The sequence below is a fragment of the Erpetoichthys calabaricus genome, chromosome 2 (genome assembly GCF_900747795.2).
Source record: "Erpetoichthys calabaricus chromosome 2, fErpCal1.3, whole genome shotgun sequence".
Taxonomy (NCBI): Eukaryota; Metazoa; Chordata; class Cladistia; order Polypteriformes; family Polypteridae; genus Erpetoichthys; species Erpetoichthys calabaricus.
Window position 1 is genome coordinate 64148150 of NC_041395.2, and position 18699 is coordinate 64166848.

At 42.5% G+C, this 18699-nt stretch overlaps 1 non-coding gene across 1 annotated transcript; it reads left to right on the top strand.

Moving 5' to 3' along the window:
* Positions 1 to 3198: 3198 nt before the first annotated feature.
* On the top strand, positions 3199 to 3311 carry trnal-caa (transfer RNA leucine (anticodon CAA)). The gene is made up of 2 exons: positions 3199 to 3236; positions 3266 to 3311. It is a non-coding gene; the product is annotated as a tRNA-Leu (tRNA).
* The last annotated feature ends 15388 nt before the right edge of the window (positions 3312 to 18699 follow it).

Consider the following 18699-nt stretch of genomic DNA (forward strand, 5'->3'; position numbering starts at 1 on the left):
GGAAATTCAAATGCACACTATAGCAAAACACAAAAACATAAAATACACAGATACTGACTCAAAGTACTCGTATGATATAAGACAACAGAGTAAAAGCATATCTGGCAATAAATATTGTGATAAAACATAACTGTAGTAAATTAAATTTGCACTATTTACTTATGGCTCCTAGCTGTATTGTAGGACGGGATATCAGGAGGGAGCACTGAACTGCCAAAAGTATCCACCAGTGGCGCCTCTTATTACACCGTGCAGGACTGTGCTGGGGCTAAAACTACATTTACTTATTTGGCTGACACGTTTATCCAAGGCAACTTACAACGTTTATGAAACAACCAGTATCAGCACAATGCATGATAATGTGCAGTGAATCCACTTGACTTGAGCCTTCCTAGTTTTCGTCCTCTTTCTCTGTATGTTTAGCATTTGTTTGCTCAGAGGTTGATGCGCTTGCTGCTTCCTGAGCAGCTCTTCTATTCTCCACCCTAGCGGCCTTCTTCTTCTCTTCTTTCGGCACCTTTTCGCTTTAAAACTGATTAAGTCAGTGTTTGTGTTGCAATTACTTACTACGTTTTCTTTAATGTTTCACTTAAGCTGGCACTTAAGTCTTCAATCTGCCTCAAGAATGATTTAACATATGAAGAGGTAGGGGACGTGACGCCGAAGGTGGGAGGGATGAGAACGGCGCCTGTATGCATACGCCACACGGCTGCCCTGCTGGCCGCTGCCGAGAGTTGATTCTACAATAAAATAAAATAAAAATAAGAAGAGGAATAAAAATCATCACCCCGAAAGTGGATAGTAGACGTCACGTAGTATATGCGTACCAAATTTCAGGTCAATATGTCAAACGGTTTGCGAGCTACAGGTGTTTTAAAATCCTGGACAGACAAACGGACAGCCATTGTAGCGTATTAAATAAGCAGATTGGTTGCTTTTCCAGTTGGAGCTCAGGCAGGTCAAGTGACTTGCTCATGGTCACACAGTGTTAGTATGGGGATTTGAACCCACAACCTTAAGGATTGAAGTCCAAAGCCTTAACCACAACACCACGCTGCCTGTATTCTAAGAAAATGCCCCCTGTAGAGGATGGGCAGAACTGCTCATGACTTTGCACCCCATTGTCTTTTCCACAACAGCCTCCAGAGTGTCCCGAGTCAGCTGGCTATACTGATAAGTTTTTTTTAGGTGTTTCGCATCACCTGAACTCAAGATGCTTCCCAGGGGACCACCCTGTAGAACAATACACGGGCTGCTATGGACTGGTAAAACATTTCCAGCATCTTGCTGCACACATCAAAGGACCTAAGTCTCCTCAGGGAGTACAATCTACTCTGGGCCGCCTTATACTGCACCAGTGTGTTGTCAGACCTGTCTAGTTTGCTCTTCATTTAGACCTCCAAGTGCTTGCAGCTCTGAATCATCTACTCTTCCTCTCTTCCTGGATGGTATCTAAATATCTCTAAATCTATTCAAATATATCTATACATATCCTTTTCTCTCTCTATCTCATATATAGATGCATCCAAACATTTATACAGTATATTTTTTAGTACATTCACGTGCATGCTGGAACAGTTTTTTTGAAAATTCAAAGGACATGTTGTGCTTGGGGGTGAAGAAGAGATACCAGTAGGAGAGTACTGGTGCTGGCAAAATGTTCAGGCATTGGGGTTTGAGATGGGTCACTAAACTGCCCTAAGGACATTGCAATTCTTGCATGTATTTTTGCAGTTAGGCAGAATTATTCATTTATGCATCTTCCTTGAGTGCCACCTTGCCTTAATCCAGTATGACCGGCGTCACCCCTTCAATGAAAATTAGATCAATAATTTGCCTTTCTCAGCACAAAATGGTGATGTTATCAAGTGAATAAATCCAATCAAACGTGCTGCTTTGGATGATGGGAAAAGGTTCCTCACTTTGATCAGCAAAAAGAAACCACTGCAGAGACTCTGACAGCGTAGAGCAGCTCCCCGGAGAAGGACTCGCTCAGCGAGCGGGCTGCATGGAAAATGAGGTAAGCGATGCAGCATCTATTCCAGAAACACCATTAATTGTAGTAAATGAAGCTACTGAATCGAGGAATAAGTCAAAAAGAAAAAGAAGTGCAGCATACCCTGATCTGGCCATTTGTTTAGCAAAAAGCAAAGCAAAACTTTACGTGAACACTGAGACAGAATGAAGTCATACGAGTTAAAGTGAAGGGCAGTCACCGGATTACAAGCAAGAAATAATGAAAGACTACCGCGCAGCACGGTCAAAAGGGACAAATTATTGCACTTTAGGATTGTCTGATGTGGCAGAGTGGAGTGCACAGTACACAAATTCTTCAACCAAGCAGTTCACACCCACCTTTAAAGGTAATTCTAAAACTGGAACCATGTATTTAACTCAAAAGTAATTGCTTCTGTGAGAAAAGGCGAGTTTAGTCACCCTTTCAAGAAAGTTTTAAAGCAAAAGATGAGTGCAGCTGCCATGGGGCGGGTTTCAGCCACTCATGTATTCTTATAATTGGAACTTATGATCATCTGGCACAAAGTCAGCCTAAAGAGACCTAACAGGCTGCCTGCCACTTTGGTTTGATACAAGTAATTGAAGCACAATGGCAGCACACTAAGCGAGAGATACAGAGTCAAGAAATGAAGTCGGCGCTGAAGTGTGTGTGTTTGCTACGGCTTCTTATCTGTCCGTTCTCCAAGGTGGCCACACCTCAGCAGGAGAGCCCCACGTACTTCTACACACACACACACAGACCTACTGGTCCAGTTTAGCAGTGGCAAATAACTGCTATTAGAAGTTGGCATCAACAAAGACAGCCTCCAAAACAGCAAAAGTTTCATGCGACACTTTATTCCAGCGATCGTGTCCAAAGTGTTAGTTTTTCCACAAAGGGGAATATCACAGGTAACACAACAAATTCACTATGTGGTCATTGACACGGCTGGCCTGTCACCGACATCAGGTTTGACACAGGCTGGCACAATCAGTCATACCAAAGCTTTAATGGGATTTCATTCTTTATGAACGGTTCCAAGCACATTACAGCAGTCTAAAGTGAGCTGTGATAAGTCATAAGTGTACCTGGAAATGCTATTTGTGCCTTTTATCATATTGGCAAACGCAGCCAAGTCTCGAGTAACTGGGAGGAGACCATGACTGACATAATAGGAGACAAAATGTCAGGATTTTATAGTTGTCAGGATGGCCGAGTGGTCTAAGGCGCCAGACTCAAGGACTGCACTCCTTTGCTAAAGGGCAGGTCTTCTGGTCTCCGAATGGAGGCATGGGTTCAAATCCCACTCCTGACAACTCTGCTTGTGAATTTCTCCTTGTAATTAACAAAGTATCTATCTATCAAAAGGCAGGCAGTGTGGTGCCGTGGTTTAGGCTTTGGAGCTCAGACCCTGCAGTTGTGGGTTCAAATCCCACCAGTGACACTGTGTGACCCTGAAGAAGTCGTCCAATTGGAAAAAGAAAAGAAACATAACCAGTTGGATTTCAAATGTCGTAAGTTGCTTTGGATAAAGTCATTAGACCAGGGGTAGGCAATGTCGGTCCTGGTGAGCCGCAGTATGTGCAGGTTTTTGTTCCAACCCAGTTCCTTAACGAGAACTCAATTATTGCTGATGAAGCACATATTGCTTAAGTGACATTTTAATGCTTCATTTTAGTGGTCTCGCTTGTTAAGGTTCTCCAACCTTAATTGCTTATTTCAATCTTAAACTGCTGCATTCAGTGTTTTAATTGCTCCTTATTAGCAATAAGATGTAAAAGACAAAGCAGCCAGCAGTTCTCCAGCTAGCTTTTTTCCAATTACATCTGTGTGTGTTCATCATGCACGGTTTGACTTAATAAAACACTTAATAGAAAAATGTGACAGACTGAAAATGATCTGTTTTAGGCTTCAAATCATTTGGATGATATCCTTGGAAAGGAAAAAAATCTACGATATAAGAGCCTTACATTGCACAGACTAACAAGCCATAAAATTAAATAAGGTCTGAGATTGGCAATGATTGGTTTCTAATTAAGCAATTGGGTTGGAATGAAAACCTGTAGCCACTGCGGCTCACCAGGACCGACATTGCCTACCCCTGTTTTACATCTTATTGCTAATAAGGAGCAATTAAAACACTGAATGCAGCAGTTTAAGATTGAAATAAGCAATTAAAGTTGGAGAACCTTAACAAGCGAGACCACTAAAATGAAGCATTAAAATGTCACTTAAGCAATATGTGCTTCATCAGCAATAATTGAGTTCTCGTTAAGGAACTGGATTGGAACAAAAACCTGCACATACTGTGACACTCCAGGACCGACGTTGCCTACCCCTGGGTTAGACAACAAAGTACATATACAAAATGGGTGTACGATTGATCTAATGGGATGTTACTTAGTTAGCTTTGGTCAACATCTACTGTTTTACATTCAGTGTTCATCATCAAAAATATCAGAATAAAACAAACTCGCTGGTTTATTAACTCAAAGAATCCCAAGCATTCCTAAAAAGAGCAGGTCTCCCAACTATTTGCACATTGACAACACTAAAAGGTTTAGCTATGGGGCTGACATCTCTTTACTTGGAGTGTCTTATGACCGGCTTGAGTGGGTGAGCTCATTTGGAAATAAAGGCCAATGAAACACTCAACCTAAGCAGGCCCGGACCTCTGGACAGAAGCCTGCCTGATTTTAACTGGGAAGAAGGAGTGAGGAGTGTAATGGGTTTGAAGTGCAGAGCACTTTTGCAGATTCACTATGTCTTGGTTTAAGCACAAGCAAGCACCGTCGAGAGGAAAGTGGCAGGCAGGTTTCAAAGATGGACCAGCTATGTCAAGGAAACTGATCACAAGAAACTGTATTTGTAACTTGACATAGCATTTCCACAAACACTAAATCCAATTCAGGGTTGTGGAGGAGTTGGTTAAATTCCCAGCAGTTTTGAGCACACAGCAGTATAGAGCTCTGGACGGGGAATTAAGGCCATTACTGGTTCCACTCACTCACGCTAGAACAACTTAAAGTCACCAGTTAACCTAACCTGCCCATCTTAGGGCACGTGGAAAGACAACAAGGCTACCTGGTGGAAAATTGTAAGAAATCCTAGGAGATTGTGCATAGACACCTTACAGGCATGGGGACTCGAACCAGGATGCTGGATCCATGAAGAAGAACACATTCACTATGGATATTTATAGTGGGAGGACAGCGATGGACTGGTACCAGGTTGGGAATTGATCCAACGCTTGGAAGAGAGACTAGAATGATGGGACGACAGAAGGAGTTAGCCTGTGCACAGTGTAACTCCCCCAACACACTAGAGGGCAGCATCCATATGTTGCTGAACACGAGGCAGGCTGGGAATCGAAGTTCCATTGGTGTTGTGGATTGACCATCCCTTCTTTATGACACTTCTGCCTCACCTGGAAGTTCCTCCTCTGGACTTTTCTTGCCGCTCATGTTTATATAGATAGATAGATAGATAGATAGATAGATAGATAGATAGATAGATAGATAGATAGATAGATAGATAGATAGATAGATAGATAGATAGATAGATAGATAGATAGATAGATAGATAGATAGATAGATAGATAGATAGATAGATAATTAATCCCAAGGGGAAATTCACATACTCCAGCAGCAGCATACTGATAAAGAAACAATATTAAATTAAAGAGTGATAACAATGCAGTTATACAGACAGACAATATCTTTGTATAATGTTAACGTTTACCCCCCCGGGTGGAATTCAAGAGTCGCATAGTGTGATGCTTGCATATACTGTAATAGAACCTCCTTGGGTTGGGTAAATACAGGATACCACGGGATAATAAGAAATAAGAGAAAAAATAACACCGTTGCTAACAGAGCTCCGCTTTAGACGTCCATCTCCCGTAACAGATGAGACCAACTCCCAGACTTTTGTCCAAACTCCAGAAGTACTTCCAGGGTCTGGTTAAAAAGGAGCCCTCGGCCTCTGCTTGAGGAGTCGGAGTCGGGAGGCAGAGGACAACACTTGCAAGGAGGAAGAGGTGATGGACGATATACACAGTGCTGTATAAAATACGCGAACAATGCCTGCTCACGTCACTTGTGTCCAGGGTTTGGGGCTCAGTGATGCCCCCTATCTTTCACACCCTTTGTAAGCTTGAGCTGTTCTTTTCTTCTGTTCCCTGTAATATAATCTCAACTAATCCTGCCCTTCTTGCATTATGTCAATTTACAGCATTAACAATTGATAACAGTTACTTATTTATTTCTTTGGCTGACAACTTTATCCAAGACTTACGATATAATTGGTTACATTTCTTTCGGTTTTCCAAGGCAGGTCAAGTGACTTGCTCAGGGTCACACAGTGTCAGTAGTGGGATTTGAACCCACAGCCTCAGGGTTTGCAGTCCAGTGGTGAGTGTAGCTGCTTCACTGCTGCGGAGATGTGGTTTCCTTTGCCAGTCTGGGCCCTGCCTTTATAAAGTTTGCATGCGCTCCCTGTGCCCATATATATGAACTTCAGTTTCCTGCACACGTTAGGGTAACATAACAGCTTTAATTTGCCCTGAGTTGGTGGTGCTTGTCTTCCTCCGGATGGTACTCACCATATGCCTGCCAAGGAACTGAATTGAAAAAAAAAGGAAAGGCAACCAAACCATAAAAAAGGACTTTTCTGTTTAACACGTTTTAATGAGAGTATTGTTCTGCAACCCACAATTTCTGGAAGGTGCTATAATTGTAGACTTACAAATGAGTGTCTTGATATACGCTTACCAGAAGCTAGAAAAGCTTCTTGCAACAAGCCTTAATGAGTATACACAAGCACTGTTGTCAAATTAAACACTGGGCTTAAAATTTGGACTGCTTCTTGGAGAAAATGTGTTAAAATAATTATCACGCACAGCATAAACTTGACAAAAAGAAAAAGAAGAAGAAGAAGAAACCAGCCAACATGTTTCCTTTCATTGTTCTGGATTCCCATGGATAGTCTGCAAATAGCAGCAGTAATTACACGGCACAAGGCAAACTGTTCATTCAGCCACCTGCAGCTCGGCAGCAAGCAATGACATGGAGGTGCCGCACAGCCCTGATTCTGCCTTCCAGGACGCTGCTTCTTCACTTAGCATTCATCAGACCAATGCCAAGAGAAAGGAAGGAAATAAACATGTTGCCAAATTGTCCTTGACAATCTTGACGCAAAACCAGTTTAGTTTATGTGGATGGGCACAGCAGTGACAGTGCAAGCGTCAAGCTCAAGCTGCAGGGGAGTATGGGTGCTCGTCATCGAGTCCAGCACAAAGACTAAAGGCCAACAATATTGGTGGGTAGTTTACCTCCCCTGCCTTTTTTTTCAATTGTCGCACCATCTTTCCATCAATTTTAGTAAAATGCACTTGATGGTTTGGTGACCAACGGTGCGTAGGAATGAGATCACTGCAGCTGGCACCGTGGGGTGGCAAAACGTAAAGCCAATGCCAGTCTCTAAGCAGGTGCTGGGGCTCTACGTTTATGTACAAAGATGTGTAAGGACCTGGACTGTCAGCACGCAGGCTTCAAAAAGGCATTTGCAATTCTGGAACACCTGTGCTGTGTAGACATCTCAACAAACTGAGCTCTTCACTCCTTCACCTCGGCTCTTATTTCACTCTTCTGTAACAACTTTATTAGCCACGTCATTTGGTCTGCTGGACTGCCCTCTTCTCTACCCCCACATACTTTGTTGCATCATGGGACTAAAAGCTCTTATATTTACTGTTCATTCAGAAATGTACGCCTGTTTGTTTTGTAAATTGCCTTGTCAAGAATGATACTATATAAATAAAGACTGACAGAATTTTGATTAGAACAACTGTGATGAGAAAAGGCCATTCAGCCCAACAGCTCTGCCAATCCTATTCACCTACTTTCTGTAAAATAACATCAAGTTGACATTTGAAGGTCCCTGAAGTCCTACTGTCTACCCCACTACTTGGTAAGTTATTCCATATGTCCATGTGAAAAAACATTTACAGACATTTGCAGAAAAGTTTTCCTTAATATTTTGCCAACTGCGTCTCTGTGTTCTTGGTGATTTGTTTTAAAATAGCAGCCTGGATCCACTGTACTACTTCCCTTCATAATTTTCAACAATTTTATCACCCATCCATCCATTTTCTGAACCCACTTTATCCTGAGCAGGGCTGCAGGGAAGCTGGAGCCAATCCCGGCCAGCATTGGGCGCAAGGCAGAAGTATGTCACCTCTTAATCTCTGTTTGCTTAATCTGAAGAAGTTCAGCTCCTTCAATCTCTAACCACAGCTCACACCTCTCAGTTCTGGAGTCAGACTAGTCGCTCTCCTCTCTGCTGCTATGTCTTGTAATAAACTCTAAAAGGTAAAAATCTGCTGTACGCCATCAGATGAAAGGTACAACAGTATATAAAATAATGATCAAGTGATTGATGAAGTGCTAAAAGTGAAAATCTGATCATATGAAAGACAGCATATAAAGAGATTGACAGTCTGACTGACTAAATACTAAAGGTGAAAACATATTGTGTCCTACTATATGGCAGTCAGATACTGAATAAAATAAAGATGGATGAACTGTTAAAGGGAAATCATGCTGGATGCTGTCATCTTCCAACAATCTGGGAAATTTAGGTCTACAGAACAGTATTGTGCAGTAGTAATGGACTGCCAAAACAATAATAATAATGAGAATAATAGATTTTATTTATATAACACATTAAAATAACATACTCATCCCTAGGGGCGTTACAAATAACAAAAAATTCAGGGGTGAGCATCATTAGGCTTTGCGTCCTAGGAGTCAGGTTACCTGAACTATACTGTAACATTTCAGTAATTATTAATCGCTCTGATGCTGATCTTTCTGATCATAAAATAGGTCATTACGACAGCAATTGACGACAAGAATTCATAATTAATTTCAGAATTACGGTATTTTAAGGCTCCTCTAAAGTGCCTCTTTCTCTTGCACGATTTGGCTCAAAAATTAATCAGCACATCGACATTTCATAACAGGCTCAGGTTTCGAGTTTGGTATTTTTCCATCCAGCCGTTTTAGCTCTAGAACGTTGTCAAGAAACTGTGACACACATCATCAAGATATCAATGTTTTCAATATCAGGAGACCCGAAAACGTCGAGATCCATTGGAAATTTTTGATGAATCTAAAGCTTTCACTCCTCCCCCATAGATGATAGATTATGGTGGTGGAGAGCGCAAATAAAAGAAATACAAGCAATTCACATTGCTATTTAAAACTCTATATAAAAGTAAAGTTTATATTTTAACAGAACAAAACAGAAGTAAATATTACTTATTACCCACCTTAATTAAAGAATACTGTAAGTGTTTGTGTGTCTGTCTCCTTGCTATGCCTCTCTCACTCCAAAGGATGGCACATCACAAACATTTTTAGCAGTAAAATGCATTGTACTTTTTCATTCCAACAGGTGGTGCAACAGAAACATTAACACTACTTTCACAAACCCCATGCCAAATGACAAGTAGTAGAGACATGTGCATTGTACGGTGCACTACAAAAGTTAACGCTGAGTTCTGCGGTGATTACTTAGATATGAACCCGCCTTAGATGGATAGCACAGCTAGCTGATTTTTTAAAGCATATTGAAACAAATAAATCTTTAAATTCTTCTTAAAAATGGTCAATGTCGCAGAGCTCTGGATGCATGGCGGGAGCTTGTTCCATAGGTGAGGCCCAACAGAACAAAAGGCTTGGGCGCCCATTGTGCAGAGTCTCATCAGGAGACCGGAACAGCCAGGAGGTTAGAAGACCCCAAGTGCAAAGAACTAACAGGTATGCAAGAGTTAGATAGATGGGGCGATATATTTGTAAACTAAGAGAACGTTCTTAAAAATGGATCATCTCTTTAATTGGTAACCAGTGCAAGGATGATAACATTGGAGTTACATGAGTGAATTTACGAGTTTTTCTTAATACACGTGCAGCACAGTTTGGGACATATTGTAACCTCTGAATGGTCTTTCCAGGGAGACCAACAAACAAGGAGTCAAAGGAGTCAAGACGAGATGTGACGAACTAACTTCCAGTGGCTGGGGTTCAAAGTCTTGTTTTATGTCCTTTTTGTTCTTCGGTGTACTAATTATTGATATCAATTTATCTGCTGTATTTTTCATTTGCCTGTGTTATGTTCTATGTATTGTGTGGATGGTCCCCTAACATGTGGAGGCCACCTGCCAATCTCTTCCAGGAACTGCCCTCCACTTTATCAGTCTGCAGGGTCTCCCACCATTCCTGGTGGTTGTTTGTGAATGCGCTGGGTAATCAGTAAGTTTACTTGTGTTTATTGCTTTTCTGTGATTTATTGCAGTTCTAGATTTCTGACATTCCACTCTGTTTTTTTGACCCTACTATTGGGTCTTGTATTGGCACTTGTTTGATTTGGATTGCCTTCATGTTACGCGTGATTTCATTTTGCCTTTGTGTTCAATGAAGCTTCATTGTGATTGGAAAACACTTTTCGTGAGGAATAAATCTTTTATTTTATAAAGATTCTACAAAGCCCTTTGTGTCTAGTCTGGGTTTTTGTCGGGATTTCCCCCTCTAGTGGGCATTTTTAGGAGAGCTTTTGGACTCCTAATTCACAACACATGCATTCATAAAAAGATCTCAGATTTGAAGTTCTGAACTTTGAAATGAAAGTGTAGAATCTAATCTAATCCCAAGATTTCTAACCAAGGATGAGACAGGAATAAAGTGACCATCAGTACTGATATGTTTTATTTTGGACTCCTTTACCTGACAAGGAGTGCCCACAACCAGTAAAACTTCTTACTTATTGCTATTTAACAACAGGTAAATGTTATTATCCATCCAATCTGAATGACATTAAGGCAGCGAGCGACTTACATTTTTAGAACATGGCATTGGGGATGGTCTGGAAACAAATCTGAGTACCGTCAGCACAACTGTGGAAAAGACATGTTATGCTGACACAAGATTTTACCCAAAGTTAGAAAATGAGTCAAACATAAAATGAGGCCAAGTATGGACCCCTGCAGAACTCTAGAAAGCGAGACTGATTGGACTGATGCTTCTCGATAGCAACAAGCTCGACTAAGATATCCTCTCACGTGTGCAGTCCGGCCTCATTGACATCATTTACAGCAGCAACCAGTGTGGCACTAAGTGATCTAAAAAAAATGAATGACTTATTATGAATATGTGTAATCTGGCATGACTTTAGCGGTCTGCAGTTCATTAATACCAAAGACAAACACCACACATGTGGGCACCAGTGGTAAACCGGAGACCACCATGCTAGCGTGGCATGACGACTGCTACTTGGAACAACAAGCATGTGTTCAAAGGCGATGTTTCCTGATCCCACCTGCATTCTGTGAGCACTTCATTTATTTATGACTGCCCCAATGCAGCCTTCCTCGTGCCCATTCTGCGTGCCACGTTTTCCTACATTTGCGCACACACACAGACAATGAACGTGGTGCATTTTGAAATGTTATCTTGGGCCGTAAAATAGGAGGCCCCCTGTGGCAGCACTCACTACACAAGGCCCTACGTATAATGAATACCAATTCAAATTATCGAAGCTGGATTTGGCTGGTGTTCACTTTTTGGGAACCTTAGATCTGACTAGTGATCATTGTGAGGATGTGTCCATTGACCTGAAACACCAGTCACATGTGGGTTTCCTTTTATAACACCGATGGCTCCTGCTGACCTTTAGCAGGGCTGTCAAGCTGGCTGTTTTGCTTCTCCAAATACAGAAAGCCCTGCCGAGTGTCCACTTTCTAAAGCTGTTCATTTATTTATTTACTGACGCAACTTAAAGGGCTGCCTATTTCTGTCCAGCTCAGTTTCCATCCAATACGCCCAGTCATCTGGAGGAAGGGTGGAGTGAACTGCTAAAAGGCGGCCACACGCTGCTAGACACTGACTGACACACCTACTCTACGGGAACCTGGGGAGTTGTTTGCTTCCACTAAATTTTACCTTTTTTAATCTGAAAATAATTTACTAAAAGCATTTCAAGCTCTGGCCTAGCTGCTAAGGTATTGATAGGACCTTAAAGCCTCCGGCCTCTAAATTAACGAAAGGCACTATACTGCGCTCAAAGAGCCTTTGGGTAAATGAGTTTTAGTGGTGCAGAGCTGCGACTTGACACAAAGGCAGGTAGAAATTTCATTTTGTGTCCTTCTCACGGCCAGCTGTCCTCCTCCTCAGAACTGTTCTAGAGAGTCTGAACGGTATATAAAGTGAAAGCTGCCTCTTATGTCCCTCTAGCTAATGGTGGGCTCTTCTAGAGTTTCTTCAGAGGACGTTATAGAGTCACTGTCCTGCATTACAGCTTAAACATTTAGAAGCAAGTCACGTACTGCCATCATCTTCCAGTATCTCAGATGTTTCACTTTTGGGTCACTTCTCGGAAAGACAGAATGGTGAAGTTTCATGGTAAGGTCAACACCTGGCTAGTCATATATGCCAAACATGGTGCCACAGAAGGGTGAATTGTTCCATGTTGGTCATACATGTTGTAAGACGAGAACGGGCATTCAGACTGGGGAGGAGGATGATGTATTATTACCCAAACGGGAGGCCAAAACAGAAAGACAGATGGGATGGCCGGGTGGACAAGGAAACAACTTTATGCCTGGCCGGATGAGTATGTTGGACGGACCAGCTGAGAATCGGGAGAGGTTCCACTTCCCATATGCCAGGTGGCAAGGGTTCTCATGTGGCAACCCAGCTGGGACACCGAAGGGGTGCTTGGGAATTGGAGTCCAGAAGTGCAGCCCTGTTGGGGGTCCCTGAGTCTTGGTAGAGACCTCCCTACTTCCTTTATAGACTGGAAGAGCATCCTGGAACACATAGCATGACCCCAGAAGCAGGAAAAAAAAAGGAAGTCCACTGCCACAGAGTGGGGAGTCAGCGGGTGATACTCAGCTGAGGTAAGGAAAGGGAAAGAATTGTTAGTTTATTGGTCAATTATTGTATAATTGGGAGAGGATTGTGGAAAGTGCCTAGGTGAAGAATAAAAATCCTTTATTTGGTTATTCTATTAAAGAGTCTGTGGTTGGGGCTCACTGACGCCCCCTTGTGGTTACAATGTGAATAGGAATTTGGCTGTAATCTATATATGTAAAAATAAGCTTGAACAAATCACGCAACTAGAATGTCAGATTCAACTGCCATGAAAGCAATCCTTAAAAGTGGAGAGGTCACAGGATACCTGAAAATATTCCAGTGGTTCACTCACTGAACGAAATATGGAAAAGTCATAAGTGGCGTAAGGCTCTGAGGCTAGGGATCTGCACTGGCAATCGGAAGGTTGCTGGTTCGAATCCCGTAAATGCCAAAAGGTACTCTGCTCTGTTGGGCACCTGAGCAAAGACCCTTAACCTGCAATTGCTGAGCACTTTGAGTAGTGAGAAAAGCGCTATATAAATGCAAAGAATTATTATTATTATTATTATTATAACCGGCGTAAATCAGGTGACGGCATCTCAGGGAGCAATGCCTAAAGACTGCACCGGCAACCGCAGAGGAAAAATTAAGCCACCAGTTCTCAGTGACTGGGACCGATTATAGCTCACTGGAGAACAAAGGTCAGGCACTTTAAAAGAATGGAGCTTTCACGAAATAAAGGAGACAGATTAATCAAGTCACGGCAGTACTGAAGACACAAGTGAAAGTGAAACGCCACAGGGGACGCTTTCCTTGTCATCAGTTTTTCTGCTTTTGTGTTCTCAGCTTTAACAGAGCAGCAGACTTCCTTAAGAATGCAAACAGACAAACTGCCGGACAAACAGGACGTCAGCCGCTGCTGCAATCAGGCCAGGATGCCAATTCTGTTTGTCACTCCGCAAATGGAGTTTGGTGCTTTGTAGACATTTCCATCAGACGACTCTCCTCTATGCTGCCTTTCTTATTTTAATTTTAAATGATTTTAGATTCGATCTTTGATTCCACTCCCAACAGAAGGTGCAGTGCACACTCTGAGCAAATATGCAACTTTTGTTATTTTTAATGAGCCATGTGTAAAGATATTCACATTTAACATGAAAGCTCTGACAGCATGGTGGCACTGCTGCCTCACCCCTCCATAGGCCCAGGTTTCACTCCAGCCTGGTCACTGGCTGCACAGAGTTGGCACGTTCTCCCCTTGTCAAGGTCTGCTTTTGTCCAGCTGCTGTGGTTTTCCTCTGACGTCCTAAAGACATTCACTAGAGGCTGATGGCTACTCTAAGCTGGCCCAGCATGCTTGAGTGTGTTCACACAGGCTGAATTAACGCGTGGCCGTAAACCTGAACGTGACTGGGGCATTGCCAGGTTCAGCCTGATGCCTTTTCACCCAGCACCCCTCATTTAGGCTAAGCATGTTAAGGAAACACACGGATGGATCAAAAAACAAAATCTAAAGATAAAAGTTACTCAACAAAAACTGGAATTAATTTATTTTGTTATATATCTAACAGGAATACAGGCATGTGTGTTGCATACAGTATAAAGGACCCCCAAAGCAAAAAGCAGAAAAAAATCAAAATTATAAGCAAAATGACGACCTGTTTATTCAAAACTCACAAGGGATAGAAGATTAATAGAACAAGTCACAAAGGAATATGAAAAAAAGCAAAACCTACAGTATTTTGATTTTATTTACTTTTAATTCCCAAGAGGAAATTGTCTTTTCACTTAAACTTTGTGGGTCAGAGCACAGAATCAGCTACTGTACAACACCCCTGGAGCGATGTCCTGGTGAAGGGCCTTACTCAAGAGCCCAACAGGGTAGGATCCCTTCAGGCAGTAATGGGATGTGAACTGGCAACCTTGCCACCTCAAACCTAAATAAACTCTACGAGTGGAGGTGGCTTTGCTCAGTCACCATCATATCAATCACAAATCCAAATCCTATTATGTGATATCATCTACTGTTGAATTCTGCTCTGTACTTGTAATATTTCTGTTGTACTATTATATTGTATTGAGGATTACTTGTGTTCTGTTCTGTGTATTGTATTGTATTGACCCCCTTTTTTTGACGCTCACTGCACACCTAACCTACCTGGAAAGGGGTCTCTCTTTGAACTGACTTTCCAAAGGTTTCTTCCATTTTTTTTCCCTACAAGGGTATTTTCGGGAGATTTTCCTTGTCTTTTTTGACAGTCAAGGCTGGGGGGCTGTCAAAAGGGAGGGCCTGTTAAAGCCCATTGCAGTACTTCTTGTGTGATTTTGGGCTTTACAAAAATAAATTGTATTGTATTGTATATAAAAATTCAAGGCCACAAGCATCAAAGTTCCCCCATTCATCCCCCACCTTCTAGCTCTGGTGGCCTCTGGCAGGTAATGGCCCTTAAACCCCACCCTGGAGTTGTTGTTTAGGAAATCCTTAAATTCTGTTGCTGGGTCAGCAACAATCCTAGAGAGTCTGGAGGCCTCCCTTTCCAGAGCTCCCCCTGTTGGACACAGGTGTCCATGCATTCATGCACTTTACATTCTACAGGGGCTAACCATCTTGTTTGCTCGCTATGTTCTGCTGTTCAACATTGGAATTCTCTTCTGCCACCTGAAGTTATTCAGCATGCCAGGCCTGTCATGTTTCTGCCCTGTACCAACTGGGTATCATTTAGAATCCAGCTTCCTGAAATCCTAAAAACTGCATTTAGTACATATGAAAAGAATTTCACTATCCTTATAAACCATTAAAAGTTATATATATATATACAGGGTGAGTCAAAATTATGTTAGCACTAATGGTACTGCTATGTATATACTTATATACAATTTTTGTGGACAATTTATGTGCCACATATGGTACATACGTTGAGCAAGAGACATTCCCGTAAATCATCTTGCACATACTGTATGAAGTATATTTTGTGAATAAATTATTTCCTCCATTCAAATGTTAATATAATTTTGACTCACCCTGTATGTAAATATATATTGTGGTGGTTGGCCAGGTCCCAAGCCCGGCCGGGATGCCCCTTCTACATATGTTCCGGGGGAGCAACCATGGGCGTCTCAATACCTCCCCGGGGATGCTTGATGGCAGCCTCCCTGGCTGACGATGGTGCCTCAGTTTCCCGCAGGGCTCCATGGGAGATGGAGTCCTCCACAGCCCAGTTGGGAGCTGGGGTGGCCGCCAGGGGGTGCTGCATGGATTCCACAGCCCAGCTGGACAAATCTTCAGCCCCACCCGGAAGTGCAATTGGAACCAGGTGGTCAAGCACCTGAAACACTTCCGGGTGGGCTATAAAAAGGGCCAGCCACCACCACTCAGTGGTCAGAGTAGGGAGGAGAGGACGAAGCTTCAAGGGAGGAGTGGTGGTGCCAGAAGGGCATGTTTTGGGTTGTGGTAAGTGCTTTTGGGACTGTGTATTGCCTGTGGGGTTCACGGGGAAGACATGTCCCACAGGTGAAGAAAATAAACCTTTATTTGATTTTTATATGTGCCTCCGTGTGAGTCTGTGCTGGGTCGGGCGCAAAAAGGCACTAATGTTACAAAAAACTTATATATATATATATATATATATATATATATATATATATATATATATATATATTGTCACAATAACCAGACATAAGAGCCGTGAAAAGGTTTGGGGCAGCCACCTGTATAATTTGGTTTCCTGGCTGCAAAGTTGTGTTCAATAGAAACAGCACTGATGTGCACAAAACCGAGTCCAAAACGGAACTGAGGGAACAGGGAAAAAGTGGAGACTTTTAAAGGGGAAGACAGGAAGTGAAGTCAAAGGGGTCGGGCTCATGAAGGTCTTCTGTCATTGGTGCGAGCCCGGACATGACATCACAGGGGCCGGAGCCGGCAAGGTCTCCTTCCATTGGCTCAAGTGACGTCAAGAAGACCAGGTGGGATCTCCCATGAATGGTCTGCAGGCAAGGGAGAAAAAGAGTCAGTGCACTCTGCCACATCCCGGTATGTCTCGGAACTGCCCTTACTCAAGCCCTGTAGCTGCCTCCCATACACACATGTGTGACTATATATATATATATATATATATATATATATATATATATATATATATATATATATATATATATATATATATATATATATATATATATATACACATACATACATACATACTGTGGGTGCCAGGGAGGAAGGACAGGCATTCTAGCTAGGATAACAGTAGGTTTCATACCCAGCCAGGAGGTCATAATGGAAGGACCAGGATAATGGACTCACCAGGAGCAGGTCATCCACCACCCCCCAACCCCCCCCCCCCCCCCCCCCACACACACACCCGCAGCAGGTGGCAGTGTTCCTTGTGGCTAAACCCAAATAGGACACCTGCAGGTTTGCATGGGAAATGGAGTCTGGAAATGCAATCCTGGGGGACTGGCAGAGGGCGCTGCCAGGGGAGGACTGTCTTGGTTCCCGGACGACCCAGAAGTATTGTGGGCAACTTGGAGAGGAGACTGGAAGCAGTTCCTGGTCAACTTTAAAAGAAAGCCCACTGCCTCAGTTTGGAGAGTGAGAATTGGAAGGCAGTGGGCTACGCTCTTAGAGGAGGAAGAAGGATTGTGCTTGCTGTGTTTTTGTTTCATTATTATTCTTATAAATGAGGTGTTGGGGCTCAATAAAACCCTTTGATTGGAGCATAAGTGTGTCTGGGGAGTTATAGTGTCTGTGGTTTGGGGCTCAGTGGCGCTCCCTTGTGGTTACAATACATACATACTGTACATATACGAGGGGTTGACAGAACTGTTAATAACAATCTTTATTACATGTACAGCAATTCCTTTTAGTCACCTTCAAAATTCTGTACTCTCTGTAAGCTGCATTACACTTGTCCCAGTGCTTCTCCCATTCTTGTTATCATTTCCTGTGCTTATCTTTTGTTACCGTGTCTAGATCCTCCTGTGATTTTTTTGTCTGGATTTCTTCCAAAGTAGCAAATTGTCTTCCCTTCAGTCTTAATTTTAATTTCAGGAAAAAAAAGAAGTCACATGAAGCTTGATCTGGAGAAATCAGGAGGGGTGGGGAAGTTTGCAAAGCAGAAAACAACATTGTTTTTGGTAAAATCTCTATTGCTGGCATTGTGGTGTGTGCAGGTGTGCGGTCATTCTGCATGTGCCAATTCTCCAGACGTTTTTTCCTGATGCTTTCTCGCAGGCCCCTCAACAGTTCAGTGTAATGTTGCTGATTAACAGTCTGCTCATGGGGGAACTCTTTATTAACAAGTCTGTTAATTTGCAAAAACATTAGCATCATTGTTTTGATGTTTAATATGACCTGACTTGCTTTTTTTTGTCTTGGTGAAAAAAACCCGTCAAAGTCACATGCATGACTGTAATCACACACTTGATCGACTCCGTGCAATGCCACTTGGGAGATTGATTAACAAGACTTTGGGCATGTCATACATAATGGTATCGTCGATAACTACACCTTAACTACTGTGCTTTTGACCGATTCTGGGAATTTTTGGGTCCCACCTTCTATTGTCACACACACATGAACATAGTTTCATGTCTAAAGATACATGGAAGGTCTTGGGTGTGACACCATCACTAACAGTAATTCTGTTTCCTTTTTGATAAAGGAGAACAACCTGGAAGACTATCGACACCACTTCAGTATCTGCCATCACTAGCTCAGCCCCTTCTGCTTCTGCAGCTATAAAAAGCCACACTGGACAGGAAGTCCCTATTCATTGTTGACCCAACTTC